Genomic DNA, 13,558 nt, shown 5'->3' with positions numbered 1-13,558 from the left:
CTCGCTGATATTCCCACGGACATGTTTCAAGAAAAATACCCAGCAAAAAACGCTGTTCTGCGTCAAATTCTATTCTATAAAACATGTGGGACTCAGTGTTACAGTCTAAATATTTTATAGAAGCACCGCTGAAAGAAGGTCCAAGCAATGTAATACATCACGTAGCATGAAGTTCGCTGTCAACTGGCACACAGCACATGACTGTTTGAAACTCTAAGTCTAATCAACAGCCGAGTTTGATTTATAGCCGGCGGCCCTTTGATCAAGTCGGCGAAAGGTGCGTTAGTTAGACAGTTTGCGTTTAGTTTTGATACGTAATTATAAGTTAGACAGTGGCGAGAATGATTATTTTCTCATCAATATTTCTCTTCAGAATTATTTGAACTTAATTGTACATCTAAACAATTGGCTTACCTGTGCAATGTTTATGTGAGTAAAGACCAGTGTACTGAAATCATGTGTAACGTATGGCTCCTAGTCAATAGATCAGCATTTTCTCTATAGTGACCACCTGTCTATAGTGGCCACATTTCTCTCACTGGACTGGAACTTGAGAAAACTGCTGTATTTTCTCCAGAGGAAATGTAGGTGTTTCTAGTGCTGTTGTTGTTTGACATAAACTTTGAACATCTAAATTGTAAGTAACTTTAAACTGCCAGAGTTTCAGCCCAATAAAACACTCTCAGTGACAGTGCCAGGGTATGAACAGACTGACCTCCGAAAAGAAATCCTCGAACAAGGTTCAATCGTATCTTCCGGGTCTGGCAGGAAGTTGTTAAACTAAAATAAGAATAGGCTCGATGGCTGATTGCATACAAAGTAAAACAGTTTAACAGTTTTACAGCTTGAAGAAAACAAACGCTCATACAGTACCTGCACCTGCTTGATAATTATTAAATCGTATGCCCTACTTGAATAAAAAAAGTTCACTGCAATAATAAATGTACCCACATCACAAGGAGCTTATACTTTTTTAAACTTACACCTAGTTATCGTACTGAAAATTGTTAATGACATTACATGAAGTCATTCAACAATTTTCAGTCATGATGACAATTTTCTGAATGGAAGGTGTGATTATTGTCATTTTCTGAAAAATAGAAGCAAGCTCTGTTTTGATCTGGAATCAATTCACAATTACTAGTCCACTTTGGGGGATAATGTACTGTTAAGATGTTCCATTTTTGCGCAGGGGTGATTTGGAACAGTCCAATGTTGCGTGGGAAGGGGTATGGCTGAAATATGCTGTATTTGCTCTTAAGCAAATGTCGGCCTTTCTAGTTTTAATTTTCATCATGCTTCATTACATATTCTCCCTATTATATTCTCCAATATAGTTGTTTAATGACCGTATTAAAATTTGGATCAAAGGATTCTATCAATCTTTTTAGTCTGACATAAAACTCTAAAATCCGATCATCCGTACCCAACTAGCGTCTTGTTAGCATCACATGATTAAAGCCTTGTGAACCGAGTCCGAACTCTCTTCTGTCCAATTAGCATTTTTGTTACGGGTGTTACCACCTCACCTAGCGCATAGAGTCTTTTGTAGGCAGCGTGTTGTTTCTTGTCAAAGGAAACGGAACGAAAAAAAAACCAACACAATGTAATACGTGATACAGCGTAAGGCGACGCTGGCTTAATTTTATAGATTCCTGTCTACAGAAAAGTCCGTCAAAAATGCTGCTAAACCATTGAACTAAACATCCATCCAGTCCTTCCTAGTCTTGGTTTGTCGTATATATTCACCTCTAGTATTAAAGACTTTAAGGCCGTTTCAATCATATTCATAGTGTGGCCCTAGCCTCTACCAGGCTCCGTGGATCGGTAGAATCATTATCCTCACCATCGTGGTGAGGAAATGTACTCTTCTGGCCGGCTAACTCCCCTAGCGTACTATAGATTCTATTGGTCCAATTTCTACAATTAGACCACCGATCCACGAAGCCTGGTAGAGCCTAGTGTGGCCCCATGCCCTGACTGTATAACCCCTTACGTTGTAGAGCAGATCCTGTGAAATTTTGATTGACCAGGGATACTATTGGGTGGCAGTTTGGATAACAGGCGAACATCAATGCGGGCGCGGATGTCATCCATAAGATTCAGTCAGTGTGGCCTTTGTGGCGCTGGCAACACCACATGTGCACAATCGCCTGGCAACAAAACACCTCCAGAACGCAACGCGACTCAACACGTGCATGATATATATATATATATGACGGAATGGGACACGACGCGACACGAACGCAACACGACACGTGAACGATAGTGATACAACGCAGTGCATCGCTACACAATACGTACGCAAACGCAACGAGTCCAGATAACACATATATATAAAACGATACGCGATACTAAACGCAACACAACACATGCACGATCGTCGTACAGCACGAGGTACAAACGCAACACGACATGTGTACAATACACGACAATAAAACACAACAAGATACATACGCCTTGGGACAAAATAGGATGCAACATGACATGACTCTAACGCTACAAGACACAACCACAACACAACACAACCAAACGACAACACAACACAACTTGACAGAAGGACGGACGAAAATATCATTCTAAAGACTTTTGGTTACTTCAGAGCAAAACTCAACGACTGATACCGTATATTTATCTATCCATTTATCTATTTATTTACCAAACACTATTATCGCATTTCAAAAATTGTTCACGGAATACAAGTGTGTTCAAACTAAGTCTAAGGTGGGGACATGCCTCGATCCCTTAATCCGACTTTACGTTTTAAATGACGTGTTACAACCCAGTCTTTCCGTTTTGGTACCGCCCAAGGTGAGTCAGACATTTAATTGGACCCCCTAAAGTCACAGACTTGAAAATGGCCTATAATCATTTACCACAGCCCCTATGATCTTTAGTCATCAAAATGTCAAAAAATCAGAATCCTGGGAGAGGTACGGTGTAAACGATGAAAAAACCTCGGAGAATCAGAATAAAATCTTTCTACACGATATCTGCTTGGAGATGATTGTGAATGATAGTGAGTGCAGCCTAGCAACTCAAAAGCTTGGGTAACGGCTATTCTAAGTTTTAATAGCGAGTTTTAGCGACCTCAAGAAGCCTGGAATAGACTATAGTTTAAACAGAAGACTAGATAGAAGTTTTGTTACGTTTGAAATTCCTAGAAAAACTAGAACCACACACGTAGAAAAAGAAAAATCTTTTCTAAGATCACAATCCCTTTAACTAGGTCCATGCATGAGCACGTTGTCTCCCCCACTGTGCTATTATTGTGCCATCTGGATAGCCCTCTAGAATTTTTTCATGAATATTTATAGACTTAAACAAGTCGAAAAAAAGATAGAGGATAGCCAAACTTGTAATGTCATTCTACCTTACTGACTGTTACAGATTTTTTAGAACATGTCGTAACTCTAGGGCCGTTTCAAATAATCAGAATCTTTTCTTTTAGTGGACATTTTTAAATCTTTCTCTTCAGCCTTTATAGAATACATGTCTTTTTGTGGTAAGCAGGGCAACACAATACACAGAGGGTCTATAGAATTGTCAGAGATCTGCCCCATATAATGAAGATTTACTTTCAAACTAGAAAGGCCGACATTTGCTTGAGAGCAAATACAGCATATTTCAGCCATCTCCCTCCTCATGTAACAATAGACTGTTCCAAAATCACTCATGTGCAAAAATGGAACACTTCTGCTTAAAATGACTTCTAACTACTAATCATACTTATGAGCAAAAACGAATCTTACAAAAACCCCTTCAAGAATGGACTCAAAAAAATAGACGACTCCAAAAACACTTCCGCTAAGAAATGGAATTTGGAATCATCAGCCGTCCAAAAGCATATTTTAAAAAAAAACCCCTCTGTGCAAGAATCGACTCTTCCTGCCTTATACCCCTATGTAAAGTGGAGCGATCCAAAAATATATCAGCTAAAATAGTCAGCAAAGTCCACAAAATGAATTTTAAAAAAATACCCCCTTCGTCGAAGAATGGAATCTCCCAGCTCACCCTGTTTGAAATTGCACAATAGACAAGTCCAGAAATACTCACAGTACATGGCCTTTTGTATAAGAAGCAACCCAGTCCAAAACTGAATTTTAAAAAAGTCCCCCGTGCATGAATGGGCTCTTCCAGATAACACAAGGCTTGCTGATTGGCTGCCCAATCCTCCTCATGTACAGTCTTCAGGTGGGGGTAAACTTCCATTTAACAAATGGAATTTGGAATCATCACCCATGTCCAAAACTGATTTTTTTAAAATCCCCCCTATGTGCAAAAATGGACTGTCCCAGTAGTAGTCTTGTGTCAAGTGGATCAGTGTGAAAACACTTCCACTAAAAAAAAACATTGGCATTATCACCAAAGTCTAAAAGTAAATTTTAAAATACACCCCCTGTCCAACAATGGACTCTTCCAGCAAAATAAGCTCGCTCATTGGCTGGCCATTAATTGGATTTACCTTGTCCACCAACCACCTGGATGTCTATGGACTAGGTAGGTAGGTAGATAATTGGATCTACCTGGCACACCTGTGGCCCTGACACACCAGAATGACCTAGAGGTCGTTGACCTCGGCACTCCAACCTTACCTATCCTAAACTCTCCCACAAAAACCTCCTTAAGGAGCCATTTTGAAGTGATTTATACCACATATTATACATGGATCCTTTGAATAAGTATCTAGGGCACCTCTGTGCCAAATTTCAGGTCATTTCGATGTAATACCATGGTACAGGTGGCCAAAATATACAGTTTTGGTCCAAAAGTTGCAATAAAACCTCAATAAAATCATTTAAGGAGCAGATATGAAAAAAATGAAAAAAACACATTTGGGTATTTGCCCACTCTACCTTTGTGCCAAATTTCAAGCCATTTGGTCCAGAAACGGCGGAGATGAATCGCTTTGAAAATTTGACAGGAGAAAGAAAGAAAGAAAGAAAGAAACATTACGAATACAATATATTTCACCATACCTATGGTATGGCTGAAATATAACAATGACGACAACAACAACAATGGCGGACAGACAGGATGTCCCAGGTGTTGTCTGGATCATTGTTTTTGTCCCAGATGTCTCGTCAGGTGTGGTCTGGTCTTATCTAGTCACATACCGACACACCTATGTCATCGCTTGCGCCCCGTTAGTGACTGGTGACAGCACATATATTTTGTATCTCGAGGACTGATTTTTTTTTAATAGTAAGTGTTCTAGTTTGATGTGTGTGTGTGTTTGTTTTTCTGTGTTTGTGTGTGTTTTCTTGAGTTTCTGTGTGTGTTTCTCTCTGTGTATGTGCCAGTCCGTCAATCTTTCTGTCTATCTGTGTCTATCTGTACATCTCTATCTCTATCTCTCTCTCCCTGTTTGTATGTCTGTGTTTGTGTGTGTGTGTGTGTTTGTGTATGTGTGTGTGTGTGTGTTTGTGTATGTTTGTATATAATTGTATGTGCATGTTTGTGCATGCGTGTGTGTGTGTTATTGTACGTGTGTGTTTGTGTTTCCTGTGTGTTTGCGCATATGTATGTGTCCATCTCTGTATCTATCTGTCTGTCTGTCTGTTAGTCTCTTTCTCCTGGTATGTGTGTCCGTTTATCCGTCCCTTTCTGTGTGTGTTTATATGTTTGTGTGCCTCTCTGTCTGTTTAGCACTCTCTCTCTCTCTCTGTTTTTGCGTGTGTTTGTGTGTGTGTGTTCGTATGTGTGTGTTTTTGTGTGTGTATGTGTGTGTGTGTATGCGTGTATGTCTGATTGTGTATTTTCATTGTGTGTGGGGGCTCACGTGTGCTAAACCTACATAGTAGTTTCTTGTCGTTTGATAAAGCCATAGTATAAAACTCACCCTCCGCGAAGCCTAAAGACTAGACTAACAAAGCTACAAAAAAGCCCTTTATACAGTTTTTGCAAGTATACTGCATAATTTTGAGAACGACTTTGTTTTCCTGTAACTATGCAGTATAATTCCATTAATAGATATAATCTGTTAGCTAGGCACGTACACATACCTCACTGAATGAGTAACATAAAAACGCCACAATGCTTAATAGTCTAGGTCTCGACCGATCGTCCCTCAATTAAAAGAACATTAAATGTCTCGCGCTGACTGTATTGTGTAATTTGTGGCCCTGTGTTTCCAACCACGTTCCTTATACTACAATTATCAATAAATAACGTCAACGTGAATGTCTTGAGGGAAAGAAAATCTATTCGGGAAGGCAGTAATTGAGTTAACGAACTGATTACTGTTAGCGAGTTGTTATTCTTCTGACGTTTTTTTTTTTGTTTCGAGGGAGGGGCGTTAATACGTACGTGATAGAATGTATTTTAGGGTAGGGCTGAAATTTCAGGGGGTGGGGGTCCAAAGATAGGGTGGGGGATACGCTTTGAGTACGTTCTATTCTGAAATAAGAAAGGCCAAGAGCTAAGTCGAACCCATGGGAAAGTATTGCATTCGTAATTGAGATATCCTTAACTCAATCACTTTCTTATTGATTTTTTACGCAACCACAAAACAAATCTATAAGAGCAAAAACGTGACCGCATTCGGTTAAGTGAAGTAGTAGTACCTTCTCTAATGTTTTGTTGTTCGATATTTCAACATCCTTTCTTCCAAAACGCAGCTTGACTACGCAATATGCACGGCCTAGTAAGAAAAAATGCTCGAAAGAATTGTTAGAACAGTTGTTATGCTGTTTCCGACCGGTTACGCTGGTAGTATTTGTGTGTAAACTACTGAAAGGCCAAAAGTGCATATCCGTGAAAGCCTTAGCAAGTGTGTAACAGTATTATGCATACCGCCCATACTCCCCGTTCCACCTACCTGCTTTAGTATAAAAGCACCCGGTCCGTCCTTTTTGAAACTCCGCTTGTGAAAGACCGTCGTTCTCAACTCGTTTCCAAGTCCTCGTTATATCCCACAAGACAACCTGTTTCTTAGGAATGTCCTTTCTTGAGAGCACCACACGCCAAGAAAGTTGAAGAAAGCAACCAAGATCCCTCTACACCGTACGGTAGAATTCGCCGCCAGTTGACTTAACTCGATCAAACCGGACGGATGTCTGGACCAATAACCACCGACTGAGCTAAGTGATTGACAGCTCCGAATGACGACACCACGTCCGTAGGTGAAGGGTGGAGGGTCCGGCCTTCTCTCATCACTTGTTCACCGCCAAACTCTGGTATTATGACCGGCAAGCCGGCTGGATTTTGTCAAGGATTTTGTCTAGCTCGTTCTGTTACCGCAAATCGGTACAAAAGACAACGCTCTAGTACACAACCCCGATGCGAACAATGCCCGAGGGCGGGCGGTGAACAGTGAATAGTACACGGCCTGATGAATCTCGAAATGGGCGGTAATGTGATTTGAACATGCATGGAGTGCGGCGGGGCAAAACAACGACTGGGGAGAGCGAACGATATCACACGCACGGGCAACAATAAAGAATAAATTGTTTCACGTCAGAATTCTTAGAAAATATTTTGCTAATCTAAAAACAATCTAAATGTTGTGCTGTGCTGTCACGTCATTTGATACCTTAGGCGAGAAGGTTTTGTTGTTTGTGGTTGGTTGGTTGGTTGGTTGGTAGCTAGGTGAAATGGTTGGTTGGTTGGTTGGTTGGCTGTTTGGTTGGATTGTTCATAAAGTAAACAGCGTAACTCAAGAAGCTCTGTATGGATCTTCATGATATTTGGTAAGTGTTGTTAGACAAAGAGTTCGAGTTCGAATCTGCGCCTTCTAGTGTCTTTGTACGGCACTGCAGTGTAAAATCAAGTTTCCATATCTCGTGCGTGGTTTGGTCTTAAAATAATATTTAGCTCTTGAGGCAGAGTGTATGTTTGTGTACGTTTGGCCTTCCTAGCGACTCTTTCTTTAACTGCATTGGGCCTTTATGTTATACACTTTGCTCAACTCTTGTTGAGAGATTCACATAAACAGTAAAATCAGGTTAGATAAAATAAAATGGCTGGGAAAAAAGTGTGTGTAGTGGCCGTCATTTACAATGCTCGATAAAAGAAGGAAGGAAACGCCCCTGTATTTTTGCCACAATGGACTCGTCCATTGTCTCAAGGACACCACCAGATACCAGTTATTAGTATGCAGGATGTTACAGGTGACTTTACAGGATATCGAATAACCGCTGTCTTTTGAAGTTCCGCTCTTTCTAGAATCATCACGGCTTTGACTTGCTAATCCAAAGACACTGCAGCGCGCTTTTAACCATTAATCGTGCCTATTTGTGCAGTAATTCCGTGACCTAGGGAGAAGCTAAGCATCGAATACACAGGTATATAAAGATTAAGACGGATTCGAACCCGCAACCCTGTGGTTGCAAACAGAATCTAGCGTTTCACACACGTTTTTTGTTTGTTTCGAAGATAATCCCATCAATATAACACGCTTGAAATATGCTTTGAACCTAACACAGAAGTTTTTTTTTAAAACCCATGTATTATTTAGATGAAGGTTAGAAATCCAGGTAATAAGAATATACCAAATAGACAATTCTCAATGTAACACGCTTCAAATATACCTTGAATCTAATATAGAAGTCTTTTTTTAAATCCATGTATTATTTAGATGAAGGTTAGACATCCAGGTAATAAGATACGCCAAATAGCAGTTACTCAAGCAAGTGAATGTAATTTTGGAAACGGTCAGACGTTTCAGATTACATACGTTATCTTTCTTAAATGACACAGAGGCATCCGTTTATTATTATCATGAGAATAACCAGGTAATACAAAGGAACAACCAAGTATAAAAGAGCGTGTTTTATTTATTAAGATTTTATTTATCAAGATTACATCTAGTTTCTTCGAAGTTCTGCATGCAAAATATGTTGACCATGGAAAAAATTACCTACATTTTCGCACCACCAACCTCCTCCCATTTCCTTCCTGGCCCGCCCCCTAGCGGTAATACAATACCATGGCATGTTGTGTCTCCCCCTATGTAATTATCATACCTCTCCACTTGCGTAGTTTACAAAGTTACCACTTAGCTTTGGTGTTCACAAAACAGACAAGATAACATGGAAAAGAATACCTCACTTCCGGTCCCACGCTCTGTGTTAGGACATGGTTTGTTGCCACTCTTCTAGATCTGTTATTTTTGTTTGTTTATTTGTTTGTTTTGCATACCCGGTAAACCGCCTTATGGCGCAACACACCAGGTTTGTACTGAAATTTCGCCACTCCAAAGCGTTTTTACCTTCAAGTAGAGGGAGGAAAGATCGCAGTTTGACGCCTATAAAATGTATAAGCCTCCCAACTCTATATAAATGCAAAAGCATCTCATCGTAAAAACGTTCTTTACTCCCCAATGCACAACATGGGTTTAAAAAACCAAAGTTGCAATCTGTTGTTTTATAACAGAATAGGTATTTTAGTTTAAAGGGCGCCAGAAATGTGCTTCTTCTAGTTTGCTTTGGGATCTGTCGTAATCTAAGTATAACATGCATTGGCATAATACCGGTAGTAAGACTTATCCCGGTAGATTCAAAATACTGGAACTTAAAGAGATCTACACATGCAACAATAGTTATTTCTGAGCTGTGCACACTTCAGACATCTAGGTGTCCAATACATCATTTACAAAGCATCGATAACAATGCATTCGAAGACAACAAGGCCAAAAGTTTTCAGTATCTTTTTCGGGGTAGGCAGCTCGTCGTGGGACGAACACACTGTCACATTCATTGCCAAATTTATAGATCATAATTACACATGCTCACGGCACAAGACGAACATGATTCAACAACAATCTTGAATTTCTGTTGGTGACCTAAAACTCATGTAAAAGTGTGAAGAACCGTTGCATAATAGCCCGGATCTACGACTGAATGGGCAAAATTGAACGTACGCAGCCATTTTCCCGCCATTTTTATATCTACGCTAGCAGTGAAGTGTTACGTCATAGCGGTTGTGCCGGACAGAAGTTAAATGAAAATTCTTGACAGTATACGTCCGTTTTCTCATGACATTTTGTATGCTCATGCAGGTTTATGTTTTATGCATTTACTGACAGAAAAGGAAGGAACATCAGAGGATGTTTAAATGTACATAGCGGCAGTTAATTGTGCCGTGTTTCTTCCTACCGGTATTTTGTACCCCCTCCCACCCACGCGCCCGTTCGCCGTGTAATTCCGCGGCGTGTTACAATTACAATATTACGCTTTTAGCAGGACAAGAGTGGCAGAAAAGTTACACAGAAGAAGTGGCAAGGGTAACCTATAACAGCAACATGTAACTGGAGAAAATGATGCGTTGACAATTTGTAAAATCAGTATGGCTAGAGAAATCGTCGTAAACGTACCGGTATTATGATAATAGATGTTAGACTTTTCAGGTCCGTTCTAATGGAAATTGACCAGACAACAGTCTGTTTATCACTACGTACATATGACCGGCAGTGAAAACATTGCTTAGCAAAGTTTTGTAGTAGTTACGCTACCGGGCTACAAGAACTCGCCTTTAATACCCTGCTAGTCATTATGTGGGCGAAGCCACACATTTAGTTTTTCCTCAGATATTTGCATATTCCACCCGGAAACCAGAAAGAATGGAAGCTGTAAACATCTACTCCACGTTTCAATCTTTTTGATTGGCTTAAAGTCTCACTTTCTCGGTTTTACGTCAGAGGTGAACCTATCAACGCACAGAACACAATCGGCATCGAGTTCAATAATAGCCAATCAGAACTCAGAAAAAATGGAAGCTGTAAACATATACTCCGCGTTTCCAGCTTTTTGATTGGAATAAAGTCGCGGACTGTCTCGGGTGTACGCAGAGGTGAACCAATCAACGCACAGAACACAAAATGACATTCGGCATGCAGTTTGATAATACTATAGCAGCTGAGACGACCAAACAGGCGCTCAAGGAAGAAGTTACTCGCCATGGAATGAACGAGATTGATAAATTGGACCTTGGAATCTTGCAAATTCAACGGTGAACGGACGTGTTCAAGTCACTCAATACATTTTTATACCTGTTAAAACATGCTCGTAACATGCTGTAGCATTGGCTCAGTGGTATTATTCACGCGAGGTAAGCCAAGGTTCCGGGATCGAATCCGTGGATAGATCATGATACTTTTTAATTTTTTTTTTTTTTTTTGCTGCATTTTCGCAAAAATGTTGCCTTTTTTGTTGCTTCTTTTCTTGCGATTTTTGCTGCATTTTCCCTTCGGCCACATTCTGCATTTTTTTTCAAAATGTTGCCTTTCTAGTATATACATGTAGTTTCTTTTTGATGCTTTACGGTTTGTCCCTTATTATTTCATAAGACAAATCACGCTTTCTTCTTGTCAGCGTATCTTATTCTTCCACCTGTTCCTTATCCTACTCAAATGTCACGATTTTAATCTAAGTATTCAATCTTACAAGTAATATCGTATGACCACCATGATGGATTAGAACTACGTACGCATATTTATAGTCACTACAGGGCTCTAGCCAGCTCGATTTTTTTCCGTCAGCCAATTCCCATTGTCACTACAAAAATAAAACCTGTAAATTTCAAGCAAGGTAATGCTGGGTCTATTATATGTTTGGCAACCAAAAATTTTTCACATCCTTTTTTTTCACGTATTTCAGTATGTTTGTGTTCTTATGGGGTCGTGGATCTCTAGTTGCCGATAGTTTGGCAGATCATACAATATTTCCTTGATTTTTTTTTTCTTCTAAATCGCTGTTATTTCATTCAAAAGCCAGGGTAAATAACCATACTAAGTTAAAGGTTAACAGCGAATCCTGCAACTTGACCTTTCCGGCTGAGTAACGACAGCCAGTATTGTTGTCATCACGTCGTTGTCTGAGTTTGAAAACCAGTTGAGTGTGCATTCTAGCCGCGGGGCATTTATATCCGCCACTGCTAGGGGGCGTGGTTTGACATTAACATGTTGTTGTTGCAAGTGTACGGCCAAAAAAACTGACTAACTTGTTTCATGTCTCATTCTAAATCAATTCCTATTCCAAAAAACCATAATAACACCGTTCGAATTAGCTGGAGAATATTGATTTGACACGATTTCTGGTCAGAAAACGATATATAATCAGAACTCAGCAATATAAGCACACAAAAATACACAATATATTGACATGACAATTGAATTTATTCATGACAAAGAGCGTGTATGTCACCAATGGCACTAAAATACAACATTTCTTGATCATAAGTTTTATTCAATAAAGACAGAGCTCTGTACACAATTTCCTTCTTACTTTATCTTTAAGTTACTTTATAGCTGTATTACAGATTATGATATACAGTCAATGTGCTGTATTAAAAGCACTTATTGGTATACTAGGCCACTAGATGTTAACATACTTTCATGTACTATTCTTTGGTATTTCTAAACATAGTCCTTAAAAACTATATTGGAGCCTAGACGATTGTAGAAGATAGAATTCAGAAAAAAATGTAACCAATACTTAATATATATATAGAGTGAGAGTAACTAACAACACTTCTTTTTTCCTGAGGAAAAAAAAAAAATACACACACAGACGTTAAAAAAAGAAAGTCCTTATTTCAAAATCATTTTAAAATTGCTGTCTTACCATATCATATATGCTAAAAGACATATTTTGCTTGACATAATACCTGTAACATTATGATCTGATGCGGGTGCTCCAGACAGAGAGATAACATGGGTTACCACAAGGGGTTGTACAGAACTATTATCACACGAGCTGCCTGAGAATAATTCAAAGGCACTTTGCGATGCTACCACCAGTTGGGTCATAACTCGGGCGATATGGAATACCCCGATGAATTCTAAATAGAAAGACTAAACCTTCTTCCAGACAAGGGTTTATCTTAGTCTATTCCCTGCCTTTGTGTTGAGTACAGTTCATATGTTAGCAGGGAATCAAATAAACAATGTATTCGAAGTACACTACACTTAATAGTTTAACTTGACATACAATGTCATATACTTGACATAACTATTAGATAAAATATATATATATATCTTTCATAGAATATATTTCAGGTAACATGAAACGCTTTGGCACCAATACCTACCCCCTAATCTTAAAGCATTCCCAAACTCCTTAATAGGGTGTTCTGTATACTTTAAATGCCAAAACTTTGAGGGTTATTGCGGTGGACGCTTCACCGCAAACTTAAAACCACTGCAAACATTTTTCCATAAGAGTAAGAGACTACAGTGCATAATGCTACCCCAAAATGAAACAACTACGAAAAAACTTTTCCTGGCTACCATGAAATTAAATCCCAGTGAACTTAAAAGAATTTGCAGTCTGCATTATGTTTCAATGAATATATAATTGGCCTTTTTTCGGAATTCAACTTATGTTGAACTATGCAATGCATTGTTTTCTCACTTACAATACATATAGATACTTCCTTTAGCCTGAATATTTCCGTCATAAATGAGGGGGGATATTAATACACCGAGGAAGAACAAATTTGATAATACATTGTGTATAAAATTAATTTTGTAACCTAACTTATGAGGCCTTGTCAGCCAGGTCCTATGATAGACTTACATGTAGTAATTAAATAAGGGATTCAAGTCAAAAAAAGTTGA

General features: G+C 39.2%; 1 protein-coding gene across 1 annotated transcript in view; it reads right to left on the bottom strand.

The window, feature by feature from the left end:
- LOC118408745 overlaps window positions 1–7,394 on the bottom strand; it is a 51,228-nt gene extending 43,834 nt beyond the window's left edge. The window contains exon 1 of the mRNA XM_035809605.1: window positions 6,821–7,394. The gene's annotated coding sequence lies outside the window, so the exon portion shown is untranslated. The remainder of the gene's footprint in view (window positions 1–6,820) is intronic.
- Between the last annotated feature and the right edge of the window lie 6,164 nt (window positions 7,395–13,558).

Source organism: Branchiostoma floridae, unplaced genomic scaffold, assembly GCF_000003815.2.
Source record: "Branchiostoma floridae strain S238N-H82 unplaced genomic scaffold, Bfl_VNyyK Sc7u5tJ_377, whole genome shotgun sequence".
Classification (NCBI taxonomy): Eukaryota; Metazoa; Chordata; class Leptocardii; order Amphioxiformes; family Branchiostomatidae; genus Branchiostoma; species Branchiostoma floridae.
Note: the sequence above shows the minus strand (reverse complement) of the source record. Positions and strands in the feature narration are given on the sequence as shown.